This window comes from Herpailurus yagouaroundi, unplaced genomic scaffold (assembly GCF_014898765.1).
Source record: "Herpailurus yagouaroundi ecotype Mexico unplaced genomic scaffold, PumYag 207, whole genome shotgun sequence".
Taxonomy (NCBI): domain Eukaryota; kingdom Metazoa; phylum Chordata; class Mammalia; order Carnivora; family Felidae; genus Herpailurus; species Herpailurus yagouaroundi.
Genome location: NW_024412438.1, coordinates 681,354 through 706,895, shown reverse-complemented (window position 1 = coordinate 706,895; position 25,542 = coordinate 681,354). Strand labels below are relative to the sequence as shown.

Here is a 25,542-nt window from a genome sequence, read left to right as displayed (position 1 = left end):
GCTTCAGTGTAAACCAACCTTTCTTCCAAAATCCTTTCTTTTTTAAAAGACTTTATCTATCTATCTATCTATCTATTTGCTTATTTATTTAATGTGTCTTTATTTTTGAGAGAGAGAGAGAGAGACAGAGCACGAGTGGGGAAGGGGCAAAGAGAGAGGACGACAGAGGATCTGAAGCAAGTTCTAGGCTCTGAGCTGTCAGCACAGAGCCCGACGCGGGGCTTAAACTCATTAGCCATGAGATCATGACCTGAACTGAAGTCTGGTGCTCAACCGACTGAGCCAACCAGGTGCCCCAAAGATTTATTTTTTTAAAGTAATCTCTACACCCAACGTGGGGCTCAAACTTACAACCCCGAGATCAAGAGTTGCACGCTCCACCAAATGAGTCAGCCAGGCCCCTCACCCCCTAAAAACCTTCCTTACAGTGAAAATGTTCTATCCATGCAACAGCTTTGTGTAAGTGGGGCTCTGTAGGCAGACATTCTGGAAATGATCCGGATCTTTTCTGGGTTTAAGGTGGTAGGGAATAGGGAAATACACACTGCTGCTCCAATGATTCATAAAGTGCACTAATTTAGCAGAAGCAAGAGTTTAGAGCCAAAGGTGACCATAAGGACAATGCAGCGAAAGAGGGCATTGTATTGACAAAGGGTGTAGGATGGAGGTTGGAGCCCATCTTTCTATCCCTGTGACCCGGATTGGGGCAGATTGACATTACTGACTATTCTGTAAAGCTTTCCAAGATTCCCCTGCTGGGAATCTTTTACCTGTAATTCCTGGGATGCTGTGGGTGATGCCTCTTATCTGATTGGCTGGTTTGAACTTCAACTCTCAGGGCTGAGCCTCCCAAAGTTGGTCATGGGGGACCTCTACGGAGGGATGAGCTTTCTTTCTTATTTTCTTAATGTTTATTTATTTTTGACAGACAGACACACACACACACACACACACACACACACACACACGGAGCATGAGCAGGGGAGGGGCAGAAAGAGAGAGGGAGACAGAATCTGAAGCAGGCTCCAGGCTCTGAGCTGTCAGCCCAGAGCCCGATGCGGGGCTCGAACCCACGAGCCGTGAAGTCGGGTGCTTAACAGAGCCACCCAGGTGCCCCAATGTGATGAGCTTTCAAGCTGGCTCCAGGTCAACACCACCTCCGGGAGCTGATGTCTTGTCTGAGGAAACGCTCCTACATTTGTGCCACTGTCTGCGGGTGGTCAGTCCTGTGCTCTGTGGCCTTAAGCTCACCTAACCTCAACCTCTCTTCACAGTCCTTACACACTCCAAACTCTCGAGGACACGTGTCACTCTAAGGGATCTGCCACGTATGGTTCCGTGGCGGCCATCCAACCGGCTTGAGGTGAGGGCACGTCGTCTGCCCCATGCTGTGAAGAACGTGGGTTCTTTGCAGAAGTTTTTTCTTTTCTTCCTCTTCGGTGTCGGCTCCCGATAGGAGGGAGGTGCTAAGGGCCACAAAGCCAGCCTCTGTGCGTCGTCTTTGTAGGTTCCCGAAAAAGTGGGCCAGCTCTGTAACGTGTGCCGAGTTTAGCAACTATTGTTTTATTTACGCTTCTTGAGACTTAGCCCACATTGAAAAAGAAAGAATCCCCATTTTAAGTTCTTTTCACACATACGTGATCCCACTGAAACATTGAGGCACATTGGTCCCATTGCCCAGGTGGGGAAACAGGTTTAGTGAGGCTATGTGACTTGTTCACGGCCATACAGATAGGAAGTGACAGGGATAGAGTCTGAACGCAGATTTTTCCGACTCCCAAGTCTGTGCTCTTTCCACTTTAAAACTGTTAACTGACTACCAGGGAGGCCTCGAGTCTTGCCATCAATGGTCTGAGTTGGGTGTGAGGAGCCGTGGTCAGGTGTCGGTGTGTCTGAGTCACCATTGGGGCTCTTAGCCCACTCACCTCTGGGTCTCTGCTTTCCGTTACAGAAGCTGCGGAACATCATGGTAATATATTACGTATATTTTTTACTGCTTCCTAACAGAACTGTGTTGGTGAAAATGTTTGGGGGTGTCTGGGTAGGAAAAGAATCGACGGAGCTAAAATTTATTGAACGTCCACACTCGGCTCCAGTCGGTCCTTTATGCGCACTGCCGAATCGGGATCGACTAGACTCATTCAGCAAGGGACGCCACACAGTCAGCCACCAATCAGGACCACGCTGGCCACTGACAGCCTGAATGCGGGGGCCTTGAGGACACCGGCTTGGCAGCCCAGGAGGGTCACACCGCCACACGGGTCACACAGCCTGCGGGGGGGCCGCCCCCCCCCCCCCCCGTGTGGTCCCACAACAAAGCCCAAGCTCTTTCCAGCTACTGCAAAGAACACTTCAAAAGAAAGCAGCCACACAGCGGCAGAACTATTATTCTTCTCAGATGCCAGTACTCTGATGTTATTTTGGAAAAAGGTAAACAGGGCTGTAAGTTTCGTTTTTACATTTCCTCTTTCAAAGGAACAGTGTTTGTCTCCTTTGTCTTATCTGTGTCTTTCCCACGCCTCCCAGGACGAGCGGTAGTTCAGTTAGGAGCCTCAAAATCGCATGTTCAGACTCCTTTTTTCTCTCCCTGTGATAGAGCCCCCCCCCCCCCCCATCGAGGTGCATCTGAAGTACTGAGAGCAACGGCCAAGCAAAAAGGAAGAAAAGAGGCAGTGGGGGGAGAGGCACAGGTCAGGAAGAGAGAGGGAGAGGCAGGGAAAGGAAGAGGGGAAGACAGAGAGAAGGAAGGAAGAAAGGAGAGAGAGGGAGATGGAGACAGAGAGACAGAGAGAGAGAGAGGCAGAAGGTGTCCAGGCTGGGGCTGATCTGGAGCCCATATCTCCACGTTCGATCAAATAGAGGCTCACAGCCACCGGAAAGTTTGCAAACTGAGAAGTCATTTCTGCACTCCCCCCCCCCCCCCGCAAGTAGCTCTGAACATCAAAGTGCCTCAGAGTCCCCTGCTCTTTGCCGATCACCAGGACTGTGTTGATCGTGCCCTGGGAGGCGAGGTGATGGTGCAAGGTCAAGCCTCAACGGTTACTTGCTTACTTGCGGAAAAACCAAGGACAAACAGGAAGAATTCAAACAGGAAATGACTCATAAACCATAGACTGGGGCGCTCCCCTCCCTCTTACTCTCCCCCTCACAGAGAGCTGTGTTTCCATTCGCTTTGCTTTTAGGATTTCCACCCCCCCCCAGCAACAACAACAACACAGTCCCCTCCCAACTCCCTCCTGTGAGGGAGATTCAGTTTTTCCAAAGTCCTGACAGCTTCCCGGCGGTCTTCTCTCACGCGTTTTTCGCAAGCCATCTTGAAACCAAATGCTTGTGTTCTGTGTTTGCTGTGAGGAGACAGGATTCATCAAAGATTCATAAACGCACCGTGTAGACAACCCGCAGCAGCAGGTGCAAACGTTACAGATGGAAAAATCCATCTGAGAGGTGGAAGGTCCTCCAGCTCCTCGGGAGGCGCCTGTGTTCAGCTCTGGGCCCTGGTGGCTGCTCTGAAAAGGGAACTTGGGTCAAGAGGAGCTTAAATTGGGCTGCAGTTGGAATCACAGGTGTGTTCCAGGGAGCAGGGAGGGGGGAGGAGGGGAGGGGGGGTGCCAGGAAGTTTAACAACCACCTGTCCAATAACAACAACAACAAACACCCCCCACCCAGCCCTGGCCTCTGGTAGCCTTTGCGTAGACACGCACACCTTCCTACGCTATTTCCACCCTACGGGTACCATAGACGTAAGTCAGCGCCGGGCCATAGAGTGGCAACGTGTAGCCAAATAATTAGGAAGCGATGCCCTTTGACTACTTACGACCTTTTCAAAAACGAATGTATTTAAATGCCAGCTGGTACCTTTCGGTCGCTCACAGCGGTTGTGTTGAGCAACGGGTTTGCAAAATTCCCGAAATTTTACCGGTTGACTTATGTGAACCTGTATGAGCAGCCTCTGGCTTGTGGGCTCTGGGACTTTGCGAGAGGAGCAGGGAGAGACTGAGTCAGAGCTCCCAAGAAGGCCACTTTCCAAGAAGTCAGAGCTCCCAAGAAGACACTAGAGCCTAAGGAGAACGTCACCAGGGAGAAAGTCTCCACGGATGGCCGAGGGATTCCGAGGGCAGTGATTTGAAGGACTCAATGTTATTTTATTTTATTTTATTTTATTTTATTTTATTTTATTTTATTTATTTTATTTTATTTATTTTATTTTATTTATTTTATTTTATTTTATTAGTTATTATTTTTTAAAATATAATTTATTGTCAAGTTGGCTGACATAGAGTGTATACAGGGTGCTCTTGGTTTCGGGAGTAGATTCCCGTGATTCGTCGCTTACCTACGACGCCCAGTGCTCATCCCAACAAGTGCCCTCCTCAGTGCCCATCACCCATTTCCCCTCCCCGCACCCCCCATCAACCCTCAGTTTGTTCTCTGTATTAAGAGTCTCTTATGGTTTGCTTCCCTCCCTCTCTGTTTGACACTATTTTTTCCCCCTTCCCTTCCCCCGTGGTCTTCTGTTAAGTTTCTCAAATTCCCCGTATGAGTGAAAACATATGATATCTGTCCTTCTCTGACTTATTTCACTTAGCAGAATACCGTCCAGTTCCATCCACATTGTTGCAAATAGCAGGATTTCATTCTTTCTCGCCACCAAGTAGTATTCCATTGTATGTATAAACCACATCTTCTTTATCCATTCATGTTGATGGGCATTTAGGCTCTTTCCATAATTTGGCTATTGTTGAAAGCGCTTCTATAAACATGGGGGTGCATGTGCCCCTATGCATCAGCACTCCTGGACCCCTTGGGTGAATTCCTAGCAGTGCTATTGCGGGGTCGTAGGGTAGTTCTATTTTTCATTTTTTGAGGAACCTCCACACTGTTTTCCAGAGCGGCTGCACCAGTTTGCGTTCCCACCAACAGTGCAAGAGGGTTCCTGTTTCTCCATATCCTCGCCAGCATCTGTAGTCTCCTGACTTGTTCATTTTGGCCACTGGCGTGAGGTGATATCTGAGTGTGGTTTTGATTTGTATTTCCCTGATGAGAAGTGAGGTTGAGCATCTTTTCATGTATCTGTTGGCCATCTGGATGTCATCTTGGGGAAAGTATCTGTTCATGTCTTCTGCCCATTTCTTCCCTGGATTATTTGTTTCTCAGGTGTTGAGTTTGAGAAGTTCTTTATAGATTTTGGATACTAACCCTTTATCTGATATGTCACTTGCAAATATCTTTTCCTACTCTGTCGGTTGCCTTTTAGTTTTGTCGATTGTTTCCTTCGCTGTGCAGCAACTTTTTATCTTGGTGAGGTCCCAACAGTTCATTTTTGCTTTTAATTCCCTTGCCTTTGAGACACGTCGAGCAAGAAATTGCTGCGGCTGAGGTCAAAGAGGTTGTTGCCTGCTTTCTCCTCGAGGGTTTTGAAGGTTTCCTGTCTCACGCTTAGGTCTTTCACCCAGTTTGAGTTTATTTTTGTGTCTGGTGTAAGAAAGTGGCCCAGTTTCATTTTTCTGCATGTTGCTGTCCAGTTCTCCCAGCACCATTTGCTAAAGAGACTGTCTTTTTTCCATTGGATGCTCTTTCCTGCTTTGTTGGCCATAGCTTTTAGTTGGCCATAGATTTGTGGGTCCGATTCCAGGTTCTCTGTTCTATTCCTTTGGTCTACGTGTCTATGTGTCTGTTACTGTCTTGATGATCACAGCTTTGTAGTACAAGCTAAGGTTGAAGGACTCAGTTTTAATTTGTTTCTTATTCTGTGCTGTTCTGTGTACTCTGGCCCTTTCCCTCAAATCGTTAAGTGTTTTTTTTTATTTTTTTATTTTTTTAAGGCTTATCTATTTTGACAGAGAGAGTGAGAGAGCACTAGTGGTGGAGGGGCAGAGAGACAGGGAGAGAGAATCCTACGCAGGCTCTGTGCTTTCAGGGCAGAGCCAGATGCGGGGCTCAATCCCACGAACTGTGAGATCATGACCTGAGCTGAAACCAAGAGTCAGGCTGCTTAACCCAATGAGCCACCCAGGAGCCCCAAATCATTAAGTGTTTTAAAAAACGGTTGAAAAGACCATTTCGATGAGACAAACGTTATCTAACACTTCATGAAGCGGGCAGTCTTCGTTCGGAGCCCTGCAAAATGGGGTGGGAGGCAGGATGCCTTTATAGGATAAAGAATGAGGAGCGAGAAAACTGGCACAGAGCCCAGGGTTGGCCTGGGGATGGGGCTCGGGTGACTGGACATGCTGTGGAGCATTTCCAGGGACGTGAGCCTCGTCCCCTTCGGCTGGCCGATGTCATGAGGGGGTGGGGATGTGGGCGGCGGCAGGGCGGCTGCCTCAGGCCTCGACGGTTATTCCAACATGCGAGGGAGTGATAGTCACACAGACTCGTGTTTGGTGGCGCTTCGAGGGTCAGGGGCCACGCTGGTGACCAAGTGGCGGGGAGAGGGACACAGCTATTGGAGGGGAGGTGACACTAGGGGTGGGGACTCCAAAGCCCCAGCTCCAAGCCCCTCCCAGTCCATCAGGGGCTCCCTGCCTCCCCGCCCTCCTCACAAAGAGGGGTAGTTTGCAGAGGTAGGATGGGCTTGTCCTATTTCGACAGTAAATAAAAGGGTGACCCTAGAAGGCTACAGGACTTAGAGACATTTGGTTAAGGCATTTAAAAAACACTTCATTGTAAAAATAGTTTAAATGAATCAGCATGACACAAAGAGATGAATGAAGCTTGATGATTTTCTTTGGAGACTGGATACATGAAGAGCTATTCCAATTTAGAGGGGCCACTCTGATCCTCATTTCTCTCTCGACAACAGGGATGCCCGACAATGTGTACTGATGAAGTTGGTTTGTGTGGCGGGACCCACAAAATGAGTGCCCCCCGCCCCCTTCCCAGTGGCCTGGCCCACGTCACAAATCTAAACCCAAGTCAGCCTGCGCCTTCGGGAAACACCTGTCAAGGAAACCTCGCATACACCAATCGAGATCCTCTAATTCAGCTTTGGCTAGCTTACCTGACCCTAGAAAAGAGGACCATTAGCCTTATTGGGAAGTCTCAGACCTCCTAGCCAATCATGCCTGTTTCCACGTTGCCTTTTCTAACGCTCTATAAAACTCGCTCTGGCCAAAATGCCTCAGGAAGAGTCTCCAACTGCTCCCCCATCCCTGGACCACTTGCCTTTGAACAAAGGACATCCAACCCGTTTTTAGTTTTAGTTTTGTCATGTGACAGTGCTAAAAGCAAGTTCCCAAAGTTATGCCAGCAAAAAGTGTTATGGAAGATCGCCAGCTTACCAGAAACTTCCAACAACCGATTACCAGGCCAGTAGAAACTGGACACAGAGAGGAGCTAACCCATCAAAATGGCGGCCACCATGTCTTTGTCCCAAAGCCCGGGGTGGGAGGTCAACCATCAGAGCCACCAACTCTTAATTCATATGGAACTGATGGTAATTGTATTTCTCAGACCACAGCAAAAATGCAACAACAGATTAGAAGGGACTGGTTGATAAGAGACAGGCTCTACGACACAAGAAGTAACTACTGTTCCTCCTGGAGGTTAGGAGATTATAGAAGAACCGAAGAGACTACTGTAATTCATAGCTATAATGACAAACATGATTAATCAAGAGGCGGTGAAATGATAGTTACTATCGTCTATTTAAGAGGAAGGGTGCCAATGAAATATTCTAGACTTATTTCTGTAAAAAATGTTTATAACAAAAAAGTTACTTGACAATGTAAACTTCAGTTATCTGGAAAAAATGCATCGATGCAAATCACTTTGTTCCTTAAGTTAGGATTTACTATCTCATTTTTATTTAATAAAAACCCATCTGTAACCACTCTCCTCATTTGTCAGAGTTGTGCGTTTGAATATTAACAACAAGTTAATTATGCCTCTGGCTACATTACGCCTCTGGCTACTCTTTTTCACTGAATGTTCTGCTTTCATCTAATGCTCAACTTATCTACAACCAAACTCATAGATTCTCCTGTGAAATGGCAGAAAATATATACATATATGTGTCTCTTCCCTCAGTTCCTGACACAGAGTTCCTAAATCCGTGTGGTTTCCTAAGTGTGGAGAGCACTGGGAACATGTTTGTTGTCATATTTGGTCTTTGATCCCAGTTCCTGACAGAGGGCTCCTGAGTCCTGGAATTTCCTGGGTGATAGGGTTGGTTTTTGGTCCTAATTACTCTGGGTGGGCTTCTGGATAGCTTCAGGATGGGGGATGGTCACCAGAAAGACCAAGACTTGATTAGAGACTTGGAATTTTCAGCCCCACCACCAACCTCCAAGAGTGGGGCAGGGGCTGGAGAGTGAATTAATGACCTATCGTTCCTATGTAGTGAAGTTTCCAGAAAAAACTCCCAAGTATGGGGTTTGGAGAGCTTTCGTGCCGCTGAACACATGGAGTGCTGGGAAGACAGCACACAAGGTGAGGGCATGGAACCTTCACGTCCTTTCCGCCACACCTCCTTGCCCTCATGTATCTCCCCTGTCTGGAAGTCCATCTGTATTCCTATAATAAGTAATATATTTTTATAATAACCCAGCAAATGTAACTAAGTTTCTCTGAGTTCTGTGAGCCATTTTAGCAAATTATTAAACTCAGTGAGGGCGGCGTGGGCACCTCAACTGATAGTCAATTGGTCAGAAGTACGGGTGACAAGCTGGGGCTTTCAATTGGCATCTGGAGCTGGGGTGGGGACAGTTCTGTGGGACTGCGCCCTTACCCTGTGGGATGTGACACGAACTTTGGGTAGTGCCAGGACTGAATTGCATTGTGGGGCTCCCAGCTGGTGTCCCAGAATTGCTTGGTGTGTGGAAAGCACCCTTACGAAGGTCGTGTCAAGGGTGTGGCCAATGTGGTAGTGGAGGGAGTAAAGGAGAAACACTGTTAGTCTCTCAAGCTGACTTCTCCAACCTACCAAGTTTCTACCTCAATGTCACAATCACCAAGCATAAGATGAGGCCTTGGATTCCTCTCTGAAGAACCTTATTTCCCATGTGTCATCAGTTTTAAAGTTCTGCCCAGTGTTTCCTTGGTAAGGCTCTGTGCCTCCATTTTTACCCTCCTGGTTAGCCCCGGTCCTCTTACACCTAAGTTATTCCTTAGCTCTCTCACCGTAACGATTTCTGGCATCCCGACTCTTTCTCCAGACTATCCCATACACTGACTGTCGTCACCTGAGGCTTTTGAAACCCCACTGCATTCTGCTACGTACTGATGGAAAGCATGGGATTTGCTTTCGTCTCGGATTTTAGGCCTAATGCTACCTCTCTCTTTTGTGGGACCTTGAGCAGGAAATTTAGTTCCTAAGCTTCAGTTTCTTCATCCGTAAAGGGTAAACAACAATAGTGCCTAAACCACAGAGCTGTTGTAAGGATTAAGTGAGATAATTTGTGTATAATAGGAGTCCGATGCCTGGCACGTAAATGGTTTCTCTCCCGCCTATCTGACAGCTCCTTGTCAGACTCCTTTATTATGTCTTCTTCTTCCAGAGGCAACAGTCCGCTTTGCCTCTCCTCTGTTCAATCTATACTAACTCTCCACGGGACCACATTTTGTCTCATGCCTTAAAGTATTACCCATGTGTTGGTGATTTCCAGGTATAAGTTGCCTATACCCACTGGCGTGTTTAGGTTCCTGACTTCTTCAGCTCCAAGTTTGGGATATATGAAACGAAAATTAAAACCCAGGAAACTCACCTCTGAGTTGTTCCTTGGGTCCTGGGTTCCCTAGCCTGTCTGCCTTCTTCTCTCCACCTTCAGCATCTTAGGTTTGTTTTATATATGACGTCTCAGGTTTTACATTGTACTTGGTGGGAAGAATAGAAAAGTAGGCCAACTTCATCTTGGTGGACATGTCTATTGAATTTTTATTTTTTAAAAATGTTTGCCATTAAAAAAATTAAAAAAATAAATAAAATATATTCAAATCAGGAAAAAAAACGCTTTTTTTTTTTTAATTTTGAGAGAGAGAGAGAGAGAGAGAGAGAGAGAAAGAGCATGCCTGAGTAGGGGAAGGAGAGAGAGAGGGAGAAAAGAATCCAAAGCAGACTCCACACGGTCAGAACAGAGCTTGACAGGGGGCTGGATCCCGTGAACTGAGAGATCATGACCTGAGCTGATATCAAGACTCGGATGCTCAGGGGCGCCTGGGTGTCTCAGTCAGTTAAGTGTCTGACTTCAGCTCAGGTCATGATCTTGCAGCCCATGAGTTTGAGCCCCACGTTGGGCTCTGTGCTGACAGCTCAGAGCCTGGAGCCTGCTTCGGATTCTGTGTCTCCCTCTCTCTCTGCCCCTCCCCACTCATGCTCTGTCTCTCTCTGTCTCTCAAAAAATGAATAAACGTCTAAAAGAAATTAAAAAAAAAAAAAGTCAGACTCTCAACCAACTGAGCCACCCAGGAGCACCTGAGGTTTTTTTTTTTTTAATTTTTTTAAGTTTATTCATTTTTGAGAGAGAGAGACAGAGCATGAGCGGGGGAGGAGCAGAGAGAGAGGGAGACACAGAATCCAAAGCAGGCTCCAGGCTCCGAGCTGTCAGCACAGAGCCTGATGCGTGGCTCGAACTCACGAAACGTGAGATCATGACCTGAGCCAAAGTCAGATGCTTAACCAACTGAGCCACCCAGGCGCTCTATGGCTAGTTTTTTTTTAAATAAAATTTTAAATTGTAATAAAAATACATAATATAAAATGTACCCTCTTAACCCTTTTAAAGTATACACTCAGTAGTGTTCACTATATTCACATTGTATAACAGATCTCTAGACCTATTTCACCTTGCAAAATTGAAACTATACTCATTGACAAACAACTTCCCATGTTTCCTTTGATGGGAAATTCAAAGCACACAAGGGAGCAATTCATTACGAGTAAAATTCAGCATACTTAAAACGGGAAAATTTGAACCCTCAAGCACTTAAAATAATAGGTTGACATCCTATAACAGATCGTAAAATATTTATAAGTCAATCATTAAAAACATAAAGTAAAACAAAAGGCAAGATTTCATAAAATTTAATTTCCAGACATGAGGCATACGATCACCGAAATTAAAAACTCAGTGGATACGCAGCCTTAACAAGGTAGGAAATTCTGTCATAAGCTACAACGGGGTTGAGCCCAGGGGGAATCTGTTACATAAGAATATGTAATGAACACAGGTACCGTAAATATTTTACTAGTTTAAGGCCTTAAGATATAAATCTATCCTTGATAATCTTGATTCTTGATCTAGCACCTTAATGTCATCGACTCAGATCTTTTTTTTTTTTTCCGACTCAGATCTTTATTTCTATCACCATCTTCTACTACTTTCTACTACGCACACCTTGCCAATTATCATCTAGGACTGTTCTACCTGTCTGAAATACTGAACGTCTGTATCTTACTGTGTGACCGCAAGTTTTTATCGTTCCAACTCCTGTGTCATTTCTCCATACAAATTAGAAGCCTTGTCAATCGCTCTAGTCCAATAACCCACTCATTTTTTCCCCCAGTTTATTCGTCTCCTTCCTGGCCTCACTTTGTTTTTCTGCCATAGTTGACCCATTGCTTCTTAGTGTGCTGAACACCTGTATCTTTTGGGAACCCTTCTTCCATTCCACATGGTACTGGTAGTCATGTAGCCTAACCACCTCCACCATATAGACGTGGGCCCCTGACCCAGGCTGTCCAAGCAATGCTTGTTGGGGATTGATACGGACACTGTCAGAGAAAGGGTCGGGGTCAGCTTATGGGGTCATGAGCTCTAAGGAATGTGTAAAAACAGAGCTGCTGGAAGTTGTCGTGCATACTTGGAGAGATTTGGGAATGAATCGAGTCAAACAGAGGCAAGCAGAGCTGAGAGATGAAGGGAGATAATTTTTCTCATGATATTATTTGAGCTATGGATGCTCCTGGACCTGAAGCCAATTCTATCTCTTGGCTGTTGCAGCCATATGACTCATTAAATCCTCTCCCACTTCTTTCCCCTTATATTATTTTATAATATCTCTCCCTACCCCCACCCCCATCCCGAGTTTGGCTTCATTTTGCAGTACGGAAATCATTTGGAGCCATCTTGAGACAGACATCATTGACGTAGCGGCTCTCTCCGGTCAATACTGAATTGCAGCTTGGTCTGTTTTGTATCCCACACCTGGGATACGAAAGAAGCTTCCACATTTACCTAATGTTTTTTACAACCAAAAGCATCGTGACTAACACACTTACCTAGCCTGGTACTTACCTAACCTTCAGTTATGAACCCATTGGGTTGCAAACGACCAGAAAACATACCACCCATGTCCTACATAAATAAGGGTTAATTTGTTCCGCATAGGCAACAGAGCTGATAACAGCAGCCCTGAACGCCATCGGGAACCCATGTTCCTTCCCCCTCTCTGCCCTGACATCCTTACTATGCTGGATTTATACACCTTCTTGTGGCCTCAAGGTCACCAAATGGCTGCTGCCTCTCTAGGCCTCATGACTGTGCTGGTGACACTAGAAAGGAAAACAGAAGGGCATCGTGTGTAGACTTCTGCCATGTCTCATCGACGCATGGCTTCCCCTCGCTGTAGGGGAGCTGGGGCATTAAGTGTTTGGCATTTATTGTCTCTCTATTAGAGGCAGATGGGTTGGAAATACACAACTCAGCTGGCTGTTTCCGGGATCTTAGCACTACACCTGACCTCTTTCCCTGCCCCTGAAGCCACCAACCACCTGCTGGTTCTACAAGCCATTCTGTACTCGAGTGCTGAGGGTTAGTGGATAAAAATGACACGGCTAGAGAGAACGGATCCTCTACAAGTTAATGGCGGTCAGTTTCCGGTAGGCATTCGGAGCTGCTTGATCTTTCTTTTCCTTCTGGTTTCATTAGCTTCCTCTCCTATTCCCTTTAATTATTATCGTGGATCTTTGACCTGAAATACCTTCTTTAGGCCCCGTTCTCACCTTCCCCTCACTGACAACAGACTGCAGTCTCTTGCATGCTGAGAAAAGAGAGGCTGTAAAAATAATGAAGTTTCTCAACTTCCTATAAGCAATCCTTTCCTCCTTTCTTTGTTCCTTTCAGCTTTAAAACCAGAATCTACAGTTGTGGTTTTAACCTTGCTCACATCCATTTGTGCCGCTTGATGTTGATTTCATGCGTCATCATATCTTAACATAGCATCATTTAGTAGTATTTGTTGGATGCTATCGAATCTTCTTCGCAGGACTGTGCCGGATCGATGATCCTCTACCGGATCTTTCGCTTCTCCCTCTACTGCCTCCTTTTAGCCTATAAACAAATTCAAGCTCCCCACCCCCCACCTATCAACACAGAAATCCCAGAAGAACAAAAATCTTCCTTCTCATGTCCCTGCATCTACCCCCTAGCTCCGTCTGATTTCTCTCTTTCTCTACTGAGTCGAGCTTCTTGAAATAGTAGCCACCAATCTCAGTCTCTATTTCCACATTTTCCAAACATTTCTTAACTACCTTCTCACTCGTTTCAACCCATCATGTCAAGGAAACTGCCCCTGCTAAGGTCCCTGATGATTTCTTACTCACCACACTCATTCTAGGAAGTGGAAATAGCCAAGTGTAAAGGCCCCACGTAGGAGTGTTTGGTATGTTTTCAGAATGGCCGGAACGCCAGTGTGGCTGGAGCTGAGAGTGAGGAGAAAGATGAGCAGGAGTTGAGGTCAGAGAAGTAATGGAGAGGAGGAGGGTCAAGTCACGTCAAGCCTTTTAGACCATCTTAATGGCCCCAACTTCTGTGAGTAAACTGAAAAACTGTTGGAGGGGTTTGAGCAGAGGAGTGATACGTTCTGTCTGAAATTTTAAAAGGATCACTCTGGGGGCCCCTGGGTGGCTCAGTCAGTTAAGCCTCCAACTTCGGTTCAGGTCACGATCTCAGGGTTTGTCGGTTTGATCCCCGTGTCAGGCTCTGTGCTGACAGCTCAGCGCCTGGAACCTGCTTCAGATTCTGTCTCTGTCTCTGTCAAAAACAAATGAAATGGGTTCAAAAATAGGATAAAAAGGATCCCCCTGTGTCGAGAATAGATTGAAAAGAGCAAGAAAGGAAGCAGGGCCTGCCTAGTTAGGAAGCTGTTGCAATCATTCAGATGATAGATGATGGTGACCTAGATCAAGGAGGTAGCAGTGAAGTACCTGTTATGGATCTATTTTGAAGGAAGAACCGATAACCCACGATAAGTGGTGGGATGTGGGGTCTGAGAAATAAGGACGCAGAGATTTTTGTCCTGAGGAACCGAAGGACGGAGCTGCAGTTTACCGAGCTGGGGAGTACCGTGGGAAAAGTAGGTTGGGGGGAGAGATTAAGAGAGAGGGTTTGGCGCACTTCTCTCCTGGCCTGGCTCCCGCAAAGAAGGGTGGTGAGGAGAAGAAGGGCCGTTCTGCCATCCACGAGGTAGTGACCCGAGAACGCACCATCAGCATTCACAAGCGCATCCATGGAGTGGGTTTCAAGAAGCGTGCCCCTCGGGCACTCGAAGAGATCTGGAAATTTGCTATGAAGGAGATGGGAACTCCAAATGTGCTCCTCGACCCCAGGCTCAACAAAGCTGTCTGGACCCTTGGGGTGCCTGGGTGGCCCAGTGGGCTGAGCATCTGACTTCGGCTCAGGTCACGATCTCATGGTTCGTGGGTTCGAGCCCCACATCAGGCTCCGTGCTGATGGCTCAGAGCCTGGAGCCTGTTTCAGATTCTGTGTCTCCTTCTTTCTCTGCCTTTTCACGCTCTGTCTCTCTCTCTCTCTCTCTCCAAAATAAATAAACATCAAAAAAATAAAAAAAAAAAGCTGTCTGGGCCAAAGGAATAAGGAATGTTCCATACCATATCCATGTGTGATTGTTCAGAAAATGTAATGAGGATGGAGATTCATCAAATAAACTCTATACCTTGGTTATCTATGTACCTGTCACCACTTTCAAAATCTACAGACTGTTAATGTGGACGAGAACTAATTGCTGACTGTCAACCAAAGGTATAAAGCTGCCAAAAAAAAAAAAAAAACAAAAAAAAAACAAAAAAAAAAACAAAGAAAGAGAGATAGGGTTTGTACCAATGAAATATAAGATGGTGATTAGAAGACATTCAGTTGTAGATGAAGTCTTGAGGGAACTGGGTAAAGGATGGAGTTTAGCTGTCGAGGGGACTGGAGATAGGCATTTGGGAGTCAACATCCTGCGGTGGATGTAAATTTAGGAGGGTGGATGAGATCATCATTGGAATGAGATGAAATAGAAAAGAGAAGTGTTCTAAGAGCTGAGCCTTGGAGTAATTTAATGTTAATGGGCCCGGGAAGATGAGCATGAACCGGTGAGGGAGCTGGGAGGGCGGGAAGGAAGTGGGAAGAAAATCAGGAGAGTGTGGTGTCCCGGGAGATGACTTCAGAACTATGTCAAGAAGGAGAGAGGGATGGACCAAATCGAATGATGCTGATAGGTCATGTACTTTGAGGACGGACTATTTCAATGGGTCAAGAGAGTGGGAGGAGAAAAGTATGAATTTTGCTGTAAATGAAGAGAGAAATAGAACAGTAGCTAGGGAGAGAAGTAGGATCAGAAGAGTTTTGTTTTCTTTATTAGTCGGGAGAAATAACATGTTTGTAATCTGATGGGCGATGATCTAGCAGAGAGGGAATTTGTGAGAGCAGATTTAAAAGGGAAGAACTGCGGGGCGCCTGGGTGGCGCAGTCGGTTAAGCGTCCGACTTCAGCCAGGTCACGATCTCGCGGTCCGTGAGTTCGAGCCCCGCGTCAGGCTCTGGGCTGATGGCTCAGAGCCTGGGGCCTGTTTCCGATTCTGTGTCTCCCTCTCTCTCTGCCCCTCCCCCGTTCATGCTCTGTCTCTCTCTGTCCCCAAAATAAAAATAAACGTTGAAAAAAAATTAAAAAAAAAAAAAGGGAAGAACTGCATTGCTTCTTGGCCTTTTGGCTGAGGTCAAGTGTAAACGGGAAGAATTACCGGGGCAATGTCCTCGAGAAGGTGACAGGAGCTAGGTTCTAGTGCATAAGTAGAGAAGCTGTCCCTTACTTGACACAGTTCAATTCGTCCAGAGTAACGGGAGAATGGAGAAAGATGCAGAGAGGAAGAGAAGACAGAGCAGGACACAAAGGAAAGGGGGTGGATAGATGTTACAATGGAAGCATGAGGAAATACTTTTCAGATGGCATCTGTCTTTTCAGTGAGGAAACTGAGAGTGAGGACAGTGGAAGAAGTATTGAAAGGCAATGCCCTCTACAGCTTGTCTGCTCTCACCTCCTGATCGTGCAGGAGAGTAAGAGAATGAACGAGAGAAATAAAGTTATAATTGCCCGGCAGCATTGGAGTTAAGGATCATACATTTAAGTGAGACTAGTCATAGCATGGTTGCATGCTTTTTTCCAGCTAGTGGTGCCAATTCAGGTACAAATGAGCCCCAGTTGGAATTAAGCAGTATTGATTTTTTAAATTGGCTTTTGGCCAGGCAGTACAATTCAAAATGGAACAAGGGAGGTGAGGGCGTATCAGAGGGAGTGGTGGTAATGACTTACTATGGACATTAAACTGGGTAAGGAGACGAGTGTTGCCACAAGGGTCAGGAGAGATAGCGAGAGGTAGTTGGATCAATGGACTATTGGTTGGGGCACGGAGGTGAAGGGATTGTTGGAGTTGGGGTAAAAGAAGGAGTGAAATGGAAAGATAGAAGATGGCGATTAGAGAGAGTGGGATGCTTAAAACTAAGATTACGGAAAGATTGTAGATTTTGGCATTAGAGCATGACTATAGGAGATGTCTAATCAGCTATGTCTAGAGAAACAAATCAGCCTGAGGGGCAGGAATCGCACACAAGAGGAACCAAGCCAAAGAGCGGTAAAAGGGAGCCAGGAAGACAGAGGAGAAAACCAAGATGGAGGAACCGAAAGGCTAATGGACTGAAAGGAGTGGAAGACAAGCTCATTGGAGGTGAAGAGGTCAGAGACCTGAAGAGTGAGGCTAATGGAAGGACCATGTACATGGATGTAAGTTCAAGGGGAGTAGGGTCGGAGAGCGTACAAGTCAGCCAGGAGCTGAACTCTTCAAGAAGTTGGGGGGCAGTGACCCGAGGATAGCAGGTGACTCTAATAGGAAGGATGACAGCGTTCCAGTCTTACAACATTAGATTCGAAGCTAAAATTACTCATTGTCCGGTCATGCATGATCTCCTGTTTACCCAACTTTTATCTTAAGTTTTCTGCAGAATTTGTCATCGCTTCCACTTTTTTGAACTTCTTTTATCTTGAACTGTTGTGACTCTGAGATCTCTTGGTTCTCCTGTCTCTCTCTGTCAATTCCTTCTGCTGTCATCTCTTGGATTTTCCGTCTCAGTTACCCAGGGCTCCCAATGTGTCCTCCTCTGTTCTCTTTGTACATACATTTCCTGGGTGGCCCCCCACCCCCCCAATCCCATGGCTTTGGCCACCACCCAAAGGCTTCTGGATCTGTAGCTCCAGCCCTGACTGTGCTCTCTTGTTCTAGTCCTTGATTTCTGACTGTTCACTGAAGAGACTTCGGATGTCCTTCGGACAGCTTAAATTCATCCAAGACTAAATTAATCATCTTCTCCAAACTTCCTTCTCTTTGTTTTTGAATTTCAATCAATCACTGATGTATTTGACTCATCACGGTCATGTTTCTCTTCCTCGTCTCCCATATATAGGCAAGTCACCAATTCCGTGAATTCTATTTCTGAACTCTGAGTTCTAAATCTGATTTGTCAACCCTGATTGAGTCTGACTCTTTGCCTCCTTCAAACCTATATCTGTGCAACGAAAAGTTGGTGAAGAAAAACAGAAAGGCACTTCCCAGCTTCATGGAAGTGTAGAACATCTAGTTGGTTAGAAGTTCCCTTTCTATAGCACAGGTAGGAAAATCAGAGAAAGCCTCCTTGTAATGAATAGTGAGAAAGGGCTGGCCACGCCAGGACCTGGGGATAAAGACGTGCATGGAGAGAGTAGCAGGTGTAAAGGCCCTGAGGTGGTAGAGCCTGGTGGGCTCAACGATACCGCCAGTACCTCTGAAGGACTCGTTTATAGCACTTACCGCGGAGGTAATCGTGTATTTGTGTTTATCTACCTGAATCTACTATACATTTGTTTAGCGCCTGTTATCCCTGCGATTCCCGAGGACTGAGGCCCCGTCTTGTTAAAGGTTAGCACCTAGTACCTGGCCCACAGGGAAGAGGGAAGTTTACTGAATGAATAAATAACTAGGTAACAACTGCTTAGTAAATATGATCATCTATCGGATTAGCTGTTGAAGAGGTGCGTTTTGTTTTCGGAATGTAAACCCTGAATGTAATACTGACTACACCTTTTCAAACTAGCATATTCTGCCCTCTGTCAGAAGCAGACTCCTTTCCTGCACGCTTCTTCTCTCAACAATCTCTGTTGTGAGAACTGCAACATTTAAGGTACCTTCCCCTCTGTTTTAGATGGCCATGAACTCATCCTATGATTGGGATTGTTATTAGATCCTGAGAGGGGCTTTCATAGGGATTTTCTCCTTTCTTGGAGTTACCAGGAGTATTTATGATATATAGTCTATGGAAACAAAGGGAGGGAGAGAGGCAGAATTTAAGGTGATTATTGGACATCCAGGAAGTATCCAGTCAGTAGGATCTGGGGAAACAAATTTATTTATGAGACAAGAATTGTAAGGGAAGCCAAGCCAAGGAGAGGTGAGAAGGAGCCAGAAAGACAGAGGAGAGGGCTAGCATGGCAAGATATACTGAGAGCCAAAGAGAGAAACTTTAGGGGTGGAGGGGACTCTGTAATGTCAAATGCCACAGGGGGCACCAGGATGTACCTGGACATTGGTGCTTTTAAGAGGGAAACTTCAGAAGAGTGTTGGACCAAGTAGGAGGAAGTGAAAGCTTTGGGCATAGTCACTTATGCTATGGTCTGGTGGTCAGAGGTCAGTAACAGTGTCCCCTTCCTTCTTCCCCACAGGGAGTGCCTTTAGGTAATCTCTGGGAAGAGGGAAATCAGGGGTTCAGAGTTCCTCTCTCTCTCTCTCTAGTTGAGAAGTCACTTCTCAGCTCATTCTCATCACTGTGAAATTTAAAATTTTTTGAAATATTTATTTATTTTGAAGGAGAGAGAGACAGAGTGTGAGCAGGGGAGAGGCAGAGAGAGAGGGAGACACAGAATCCGAAGCAGGCTCCAGGCTCTGAGCCGTCAGCCCAGAGCCCGATGCGGGGCTCGAACCCGTGAGCTATGAGTTCAGGACCTGAGTCGAAGTTGGATGCTTAACTGACAGAGCCACCCAGGTGCCCCTCATCACTGTGAAGTTTAGAATGAGATGTCTGCCTTGAGACTCTGGAACAAAGTTGCCTTCTCTCTGTTCTGCGTCCATCTGTGACGATCTTCCTCCTATCGACAGATACACTAGACCCTGGTGGACGTTCAGTGGTTCTTTACTAAGAGCTTTAGAAAACGTTCAAAAGCCGCACAGGGTCCAACTATTGGTTTGGGGGGGATGGGAGTGGGCAAGGGAGATCAGGCACTATGACTTTGCCTGACTTGCTGATTTGCTTCTTTGACCAATATGGAACGGGGCAAAGCTTCATGGCTTAGGCCAGCGTTTGAAAGCTTAGATGTTTCTAGATATCAGGCAGATCAAATAAATGACTGAGGTAGGCAGGCCAGGCCAAGGATGAAGTGTAGAGTGTGGGCCCCGTTTAGAACAGGACAAATGTCCCTCAGCACCAGACATTGTTGCCCTGTAGGCATGTGGTCCCAATGTAGTCAGGTATCTGGAAAACATTTTTAAGGAAGAGTGAGAAATGAGGATCTCCAGGTAAATTGCCTCAATTTTTCATGTTACTAATTTTAAAATTAAGGTGGAGGGGAGTGGGAGATACAGGCCTCCAGCTGTGGAATGACTACGTCATGGGGATGAAGGGGGTGGCATAGAGCATATGGTCAATTGTGCTGTAATGGCGCTCTACGGTGACAAATGGTGGCTACCCTTGTGGTGAGCACAGCACGGCAATAACAACGACAACAAAATTAGAGCATTGTGGGGCCAAATATCTGTAGATAGGATCCTGGTCTCCAGCAGCCAGTTTGTGATTTCTGGTGTAGGACTTAAGAAAATATGCCGAGGTCTACTTTTCTCCTTCCTTGCTCCATTACTGACTCCTCCCCAGCCCCCAACACCCCCGTCATGGTTCCCATGCTCACTTTCCTCAACCCTTCACCGACTGAGATTGTTTTCTCCTCCTCTCTGTTGTGCTGGCTCTGAGGGAGAGAGAAAGTGGGCAGTGGCCTATGGACCTCTAGCTCAGTCTCTCAAGTCTGCAAGCATGCCTTTGGTGTTCTCTTAAAATACCTGAAGATCAACACGTTACCTCCCCAGGAGGATCACTCTCCTCTCAAAGACAGCCCAATGTAGTCTCCATGCACAGGAAAATGTTTCTGCTATTAAGTAGACTGGAGTCACCCAGAGAGTTAAAAACAAACAAACAAACTGCTTACCTGCATCCCAGTCTAGAATAATTAGATCAGTATCTCTGGATGTTCCTGCACTGGTGGTTTTCAAAGCTCCTCATGAGGTTCTAGTGAGCGGTCAAGGGTTAAGAACCACCGGACGGGTGAATACTGAAAATATTCACCTAAGCACCTAACCACTGGATAGGTGAATACTGAAGGTTGGGAGAGTTTGGATTCGCTGGGGGAGTAAAAGCGTCACTGAGTAGAGCCAAGGTCCAAAGAGGAATTGTGTGGCTTTGTGATGTGCTGCATGGTTCATGGGCTTTCTCCTCTGGACTTTGCGGGTTGCACCGGGGAATCAAGATGGAGGACAGGCAATCCTTTGGATTGGATGCTGGCCCAGCAATATGGAAAGCTAGGGAAGAGAGCACATAGAGTGTTGATAATGACTTTATTGATCTGTGGACAGGGAATGAAGGCTATTCAGATAGGGACCAAGGGTCTTGGTGACTTAAAATGAGTGAAGCGGGGAGGAAACACCAGTGAGTGTAGGGGAAATATAAGGACAAGGAAGAGTGGTGATTTCAAATTTCAGATCTCAGAGGCAGATCAGGGCATTGTGACGAGAGACATTGGGGTTTGTCATCCTGGCGTGACTTGACTGGAGAGCCGTCCCTCTGTATACAAGGAACCCCCTCTGGTGTTTCCAGCATTCACCTAAATTCGTTGTATTCTAACAATTTTTTTGAAGTTTATATATTTATTTTGAGAAAGAGTGCAAGCTGGGGAGGGGCAGAAAGAGAGACAGAGAACCTAAAGCAGGCTCCATGCTGCCAGCATGGAACTGATGTGGGGCTCGAACCCACGAACAGTGAGATCATGATCTGAGCTGAAATCAAGAGGCTTACAGTTAACTGACTGGTTTACCCAATATCAGAATTGCCCTGTATTCTAACAATCTTACTGTCATTCATTCTGTACCCTTCCTATAGTCTTTTTTTTTAATGTTTATTTATTTATTTTGAGAGAGAGAGAGAGAGAGAGAGAGAGAGAGAATGCATAAGTGAGGGACAGGCAGAGAGAGAGGGAGAGAGAATCCCAAGCAGGCTTCACATTGCCAACACAGAGCCTGATGCGGGACTCGAACCCATCAACCGTGAGATCATGACCTGGCTGAAATCAAGAGTCAGACACTCAACTGACTGAGTCACCCAGGTGCCCCTCCTTCCTCTAGCCTTTAAATTCCCTCCTCCACCCCCAGCCACCAAATTACTTCCCATCTATTGTTTGCTTGTTTATTCAACAACTATTTAGTGAATGTCTACTTCGATAGATTCGGGACCATGTGAGGTTCCTGGGACACAGTCACCATTCTCTTGGAACTTTGAACGCAATGAGATCTATTAGATGCATCAAACACAAAATTACGTAAATGCTCATAAAATTTGAATTTGTACCAACGGTTGGAGAAACACACGGGGCTCTGAGACCACATCACGGGAATAGCGATGGAGAATATGTCAGAGAAGGCTTCTCTGGAGACATGATGTAGAAGCGGAGTCCTGAAGGATGCCTAGGAGCTGGCTTGTGTGTGTGCGTGCGCATGCGTGCGTGCGTGCGCATGCGTGCGTGCGTAGACTAGTAGAGGGAACTGAATGTGCAAAGGCACAGAGGCAAGAAAGAGGGTTGGCGTTAGTCCAGGAGCGGATGAAAACCAGTGTGGCTGAGATGCTGTGAAAGGGTGGAGAGGTAAGTAGGGCTCTCGCAGGTCATGCCAAAGGTGTGGGACTGCCGGTGGGTGTGACTGGGGGAGGGGGCGGCTGCTCAAAAGGGGGAAGTGTTTCTCTTCCCTTCCGTTATCTTCCCGGGACAGCCAATCACAGACTTCTTCCCTCAGCGAAAGCAGTTGAACTGCGGTGCCCTTTCCTCCATTCTACAATGAAAACATTGAGGAACAAGCTTACTTTCTGGACAAAGAAAGATGTTTGTTTTCCTTTTGTAGGAATCATGCAGGCATTGCCTGGTTCCCCCACCCCGCTGCAAAATGCGTTTTCTATCCCTTGGGAATGGGGCATCCAGGTCTTAATGTGTTTACCTTCATAACAATGGATTACTTACAGTTGGCTAATTCTTTTTGTTTCCACCAGAAAGGAAAAAAAAAAAAAGATTAATTATATGGTGAGCGATGGGTGGTCTCCGGGCCTGTAGAGGAGACCTGACCGTGTCCCACAACAATGGTGCCATTTACTGATATGGGAAAGAGTGGTGGAAGAAAAGCCTTGGAGAAGGAAATCCGATGCTTTACTTTTTCTTTGCTTTTTGGCATCCTGAACTTGAGATGTGTGGTGGACATCTAAGGGGAGGTGCCAAGTAGGCAGTTAGCGACATAAGCCCGCAGGCCAGGGCTAGAGATAGAAATTTGGGAACCGCTGGCATATAAATAGTATTAGGACAATGGGCTTGGTTGACATTGTACAAGAACATGTCGACGGAGGAGTGAAAGGGGCCCAGGTCTGAGCCTCAGCTCCAGTGTTTACTGGTCCCACAGAGGAGAAGGAGGTTCAGAAGGGAACTGAGAAGCAGCTGGTAAAGAAGGAGGACAACTAGGCGGAACGTGGTGTCACAGAAGCCAAGAGATGAGAGGGTGGCACCGATAATAAATATGAGGATGTTTAAAAGGTTTAAGGAAACGTAAGAATCAAGAAGTCTATATTTTATTACCTGGTCTATAGTGAAATGTAAGCTTAATTTTTCTCAAAAATTTTTAAAATTTTTGCTTTTGAGAGAGAGGAGACAGTGCAAGTAGGGGAGGGGCAGAGAGAGAGGGAGACACAGAACCCCAAGTGGGCTCCAGGCTCCGAGCTGTCAGCACCGAGCCCGACGTGGGGCTCAAACCCACGAACTGTGAGATCATGACCTGCGCTGAAGTCGGACGCTTAACCAACCGAGCCACCCGGGTGCCCCAGCTTAATTTTTCTCATAAGCTCTTTTCTCACTCACCTGTCAGATATTCGTGGACACATTTCTAATTCTTGTTTTGGTAGGTGACCCTCCTCAGTGCTGCCCCGACTTGACTCAAGGTAGATTCTCGTAGATTTTCTGCTCTGGATGGATTAGCATCCTTGCCATGACACGGCCTCTAATTTTCTGACGGGGCTTTGGCATCCTAGATGTTGAAAAACATTTCTCTACCTGCCCTGACGTCACAGATTATTCCTTCTTCCCCTCTGAAGGCCCATAGAGGTCTTACTTTTTTTGATTGATACCCTTTGGTGCCCAAAGAGATTTCCTCTGAGCTTGAGGCCATCTTGCATGGGCATGGTAGTAACCCTCTTCTCTTTGCTTTCATGCCTCCACAACTCTGTTCCTAGAAGTTCTTCCTTCTTCCTGATCAAATGTTTTCTCCAGTCCTGTCCTATCCCACTGTTAATGTAATTGATAGCCACTATGTGAGATCAGTTTAACTTTGATGAATTTTGCTTGGCTCATCTGTTGTTTGCACCCATCATCTCTGTATTCCCCATTTGGACTCCCCCACCCATCCCCACTGAATCTTGAGGTCTTAAAAGCTGGTCTCCATTACATAGTTTCTAGCACATGGGCTCTCTCCAACCGTCCTGGTCTGTTTAAAATTTTGCATATAAACTTTAAAATTAATCAATTTTTTAAATGTTTACTTATTATTGAGAGAGAGAGAAACAGAGTGAGGGAGCTGAGGGGCAGAGAGAGAGGGAGACACAGAATCTGAAGCAGGCTCCAGGCTCTGAGCTGTCAGCACAGAGCCCGACGCGGGGCTCGAACTCATGAACCATGCAATCATGACCTGAGCCAAAGTCGGATGCTCAACCGACTGAGCCACCCAGGTGCCCCCAAATTTTGCATTTAACTTTAAAAATGGATTGAGGGGCGCCTGGGTGGCTCAGTCGGTTAAGCCGCCGACTTCAGCTCAGGTCATGATCTCACGGTCTGTGAGTTCGAGCCCCACGTCGGGCTCTGGGCTGACAGCTCAGAGCCTGGAGCCTGTTTCAGATTCTGTGTCTCCCTCTCTCTGACCCTCCCCCATTCATGCTCTGTCTCTCTCTGTCTCAAAAATAAATAAACGTTAAAAAAAATAAAAAATAAATAAAAATGGATTGAAAATTTTAGAAGAATTGAATGGTTTAAAATTACCAAACAATACACTATTCCTGTTGCTACTTAAATAATTCAGAAATGCAGAAAGGAAATCATAGGGTACAAAAGCCGGACCATCTCACAGAGGAGACAGGTAAAGGGTTGTCAAAGGTGACAGTGAGGGAGTCCCAGGACAATTGCTCTGTGTCAGGCATAGAAAATAACCAGCTCAGGGTGGAATATGGGGTCAGATGCTCCAACAGGCATGCCTCTAGAAGAATGTAAAGCCGATAAATTATTTAACAGATTTCACTAAGTGGAAAATTATATTGAGAATCACATTGACAGAGGTAATGGAGGGCATGGGAATGTAGATGTTCAATGAAAACAAAGCAAAGAGGAAAATGAGGAAATTAACTCTAAGAAAAACTAAATATTGTACAAGAAGGGAAATGTAATCATAGTCACTTCTTGGCTCAGTAATCAACAGTATTTTACAGTCATAATGATGAAAGCATCTGAATATGTGTTTAGCCAAAATTGAGATGTCTTCATATTAGGAGGATGGATTAAGGAAAGAATGAATCTAAACAGATAAGATGTCAGTAGATAATGTGGGGCGTGTGTGTGTGTGTAGAAAGGACAGTATGGGAGAGGCAGATATAAAGCGAGAGACTGTAGTTAACTGTCACATGCATTTAAAAAAAATTTTACGTTTATTTATTTATTTTGAGAGAGAGAGAGTGCGTGCATGAGAGAGAGAGCGCACAAGCAGGGGAGGGGCAGAGAGAAGGAGAGACAAGATCCCAAGCAGACTCTATGCCATCAGCACAGAGCCCGATGTTGGGCTCGAACTCATCACCTGTGAGATCATGATCTGAGCTGAGGTCAAGAGTCAGACACTTAATGGACTGCACCACCCAGACACCCCAGTTGTTATATACATTTTATTTATTTAAAAAAAATTTTTTTTAATGTT

General features: G+C 46.1%; 1 long non-coding RNA gene across 1 annotated transcript; it reads right to left on the bottom strand.

Annotated features, from left to right (window-relative positions):
- Positions 1-248: 248 nt before the first annotated feature.
- On the bottom strand, positions 249-15,024 carry LOC121015501 (uncharacterized). Its single transcript, XR_005783839.1, has 3 exons — positions 14,910-15,024; positions 7,833-7,836; positions 249-277 (listed from the first exon to the last, which is right to left on the bottom strand). It is a non-coding gene; the product is annotated as an uncharacterized LOC121015501 (long non-coding RNA).
- Between the last annotated feature and the right edge of the window lie 10,518 nt (positions 15,025-25,542).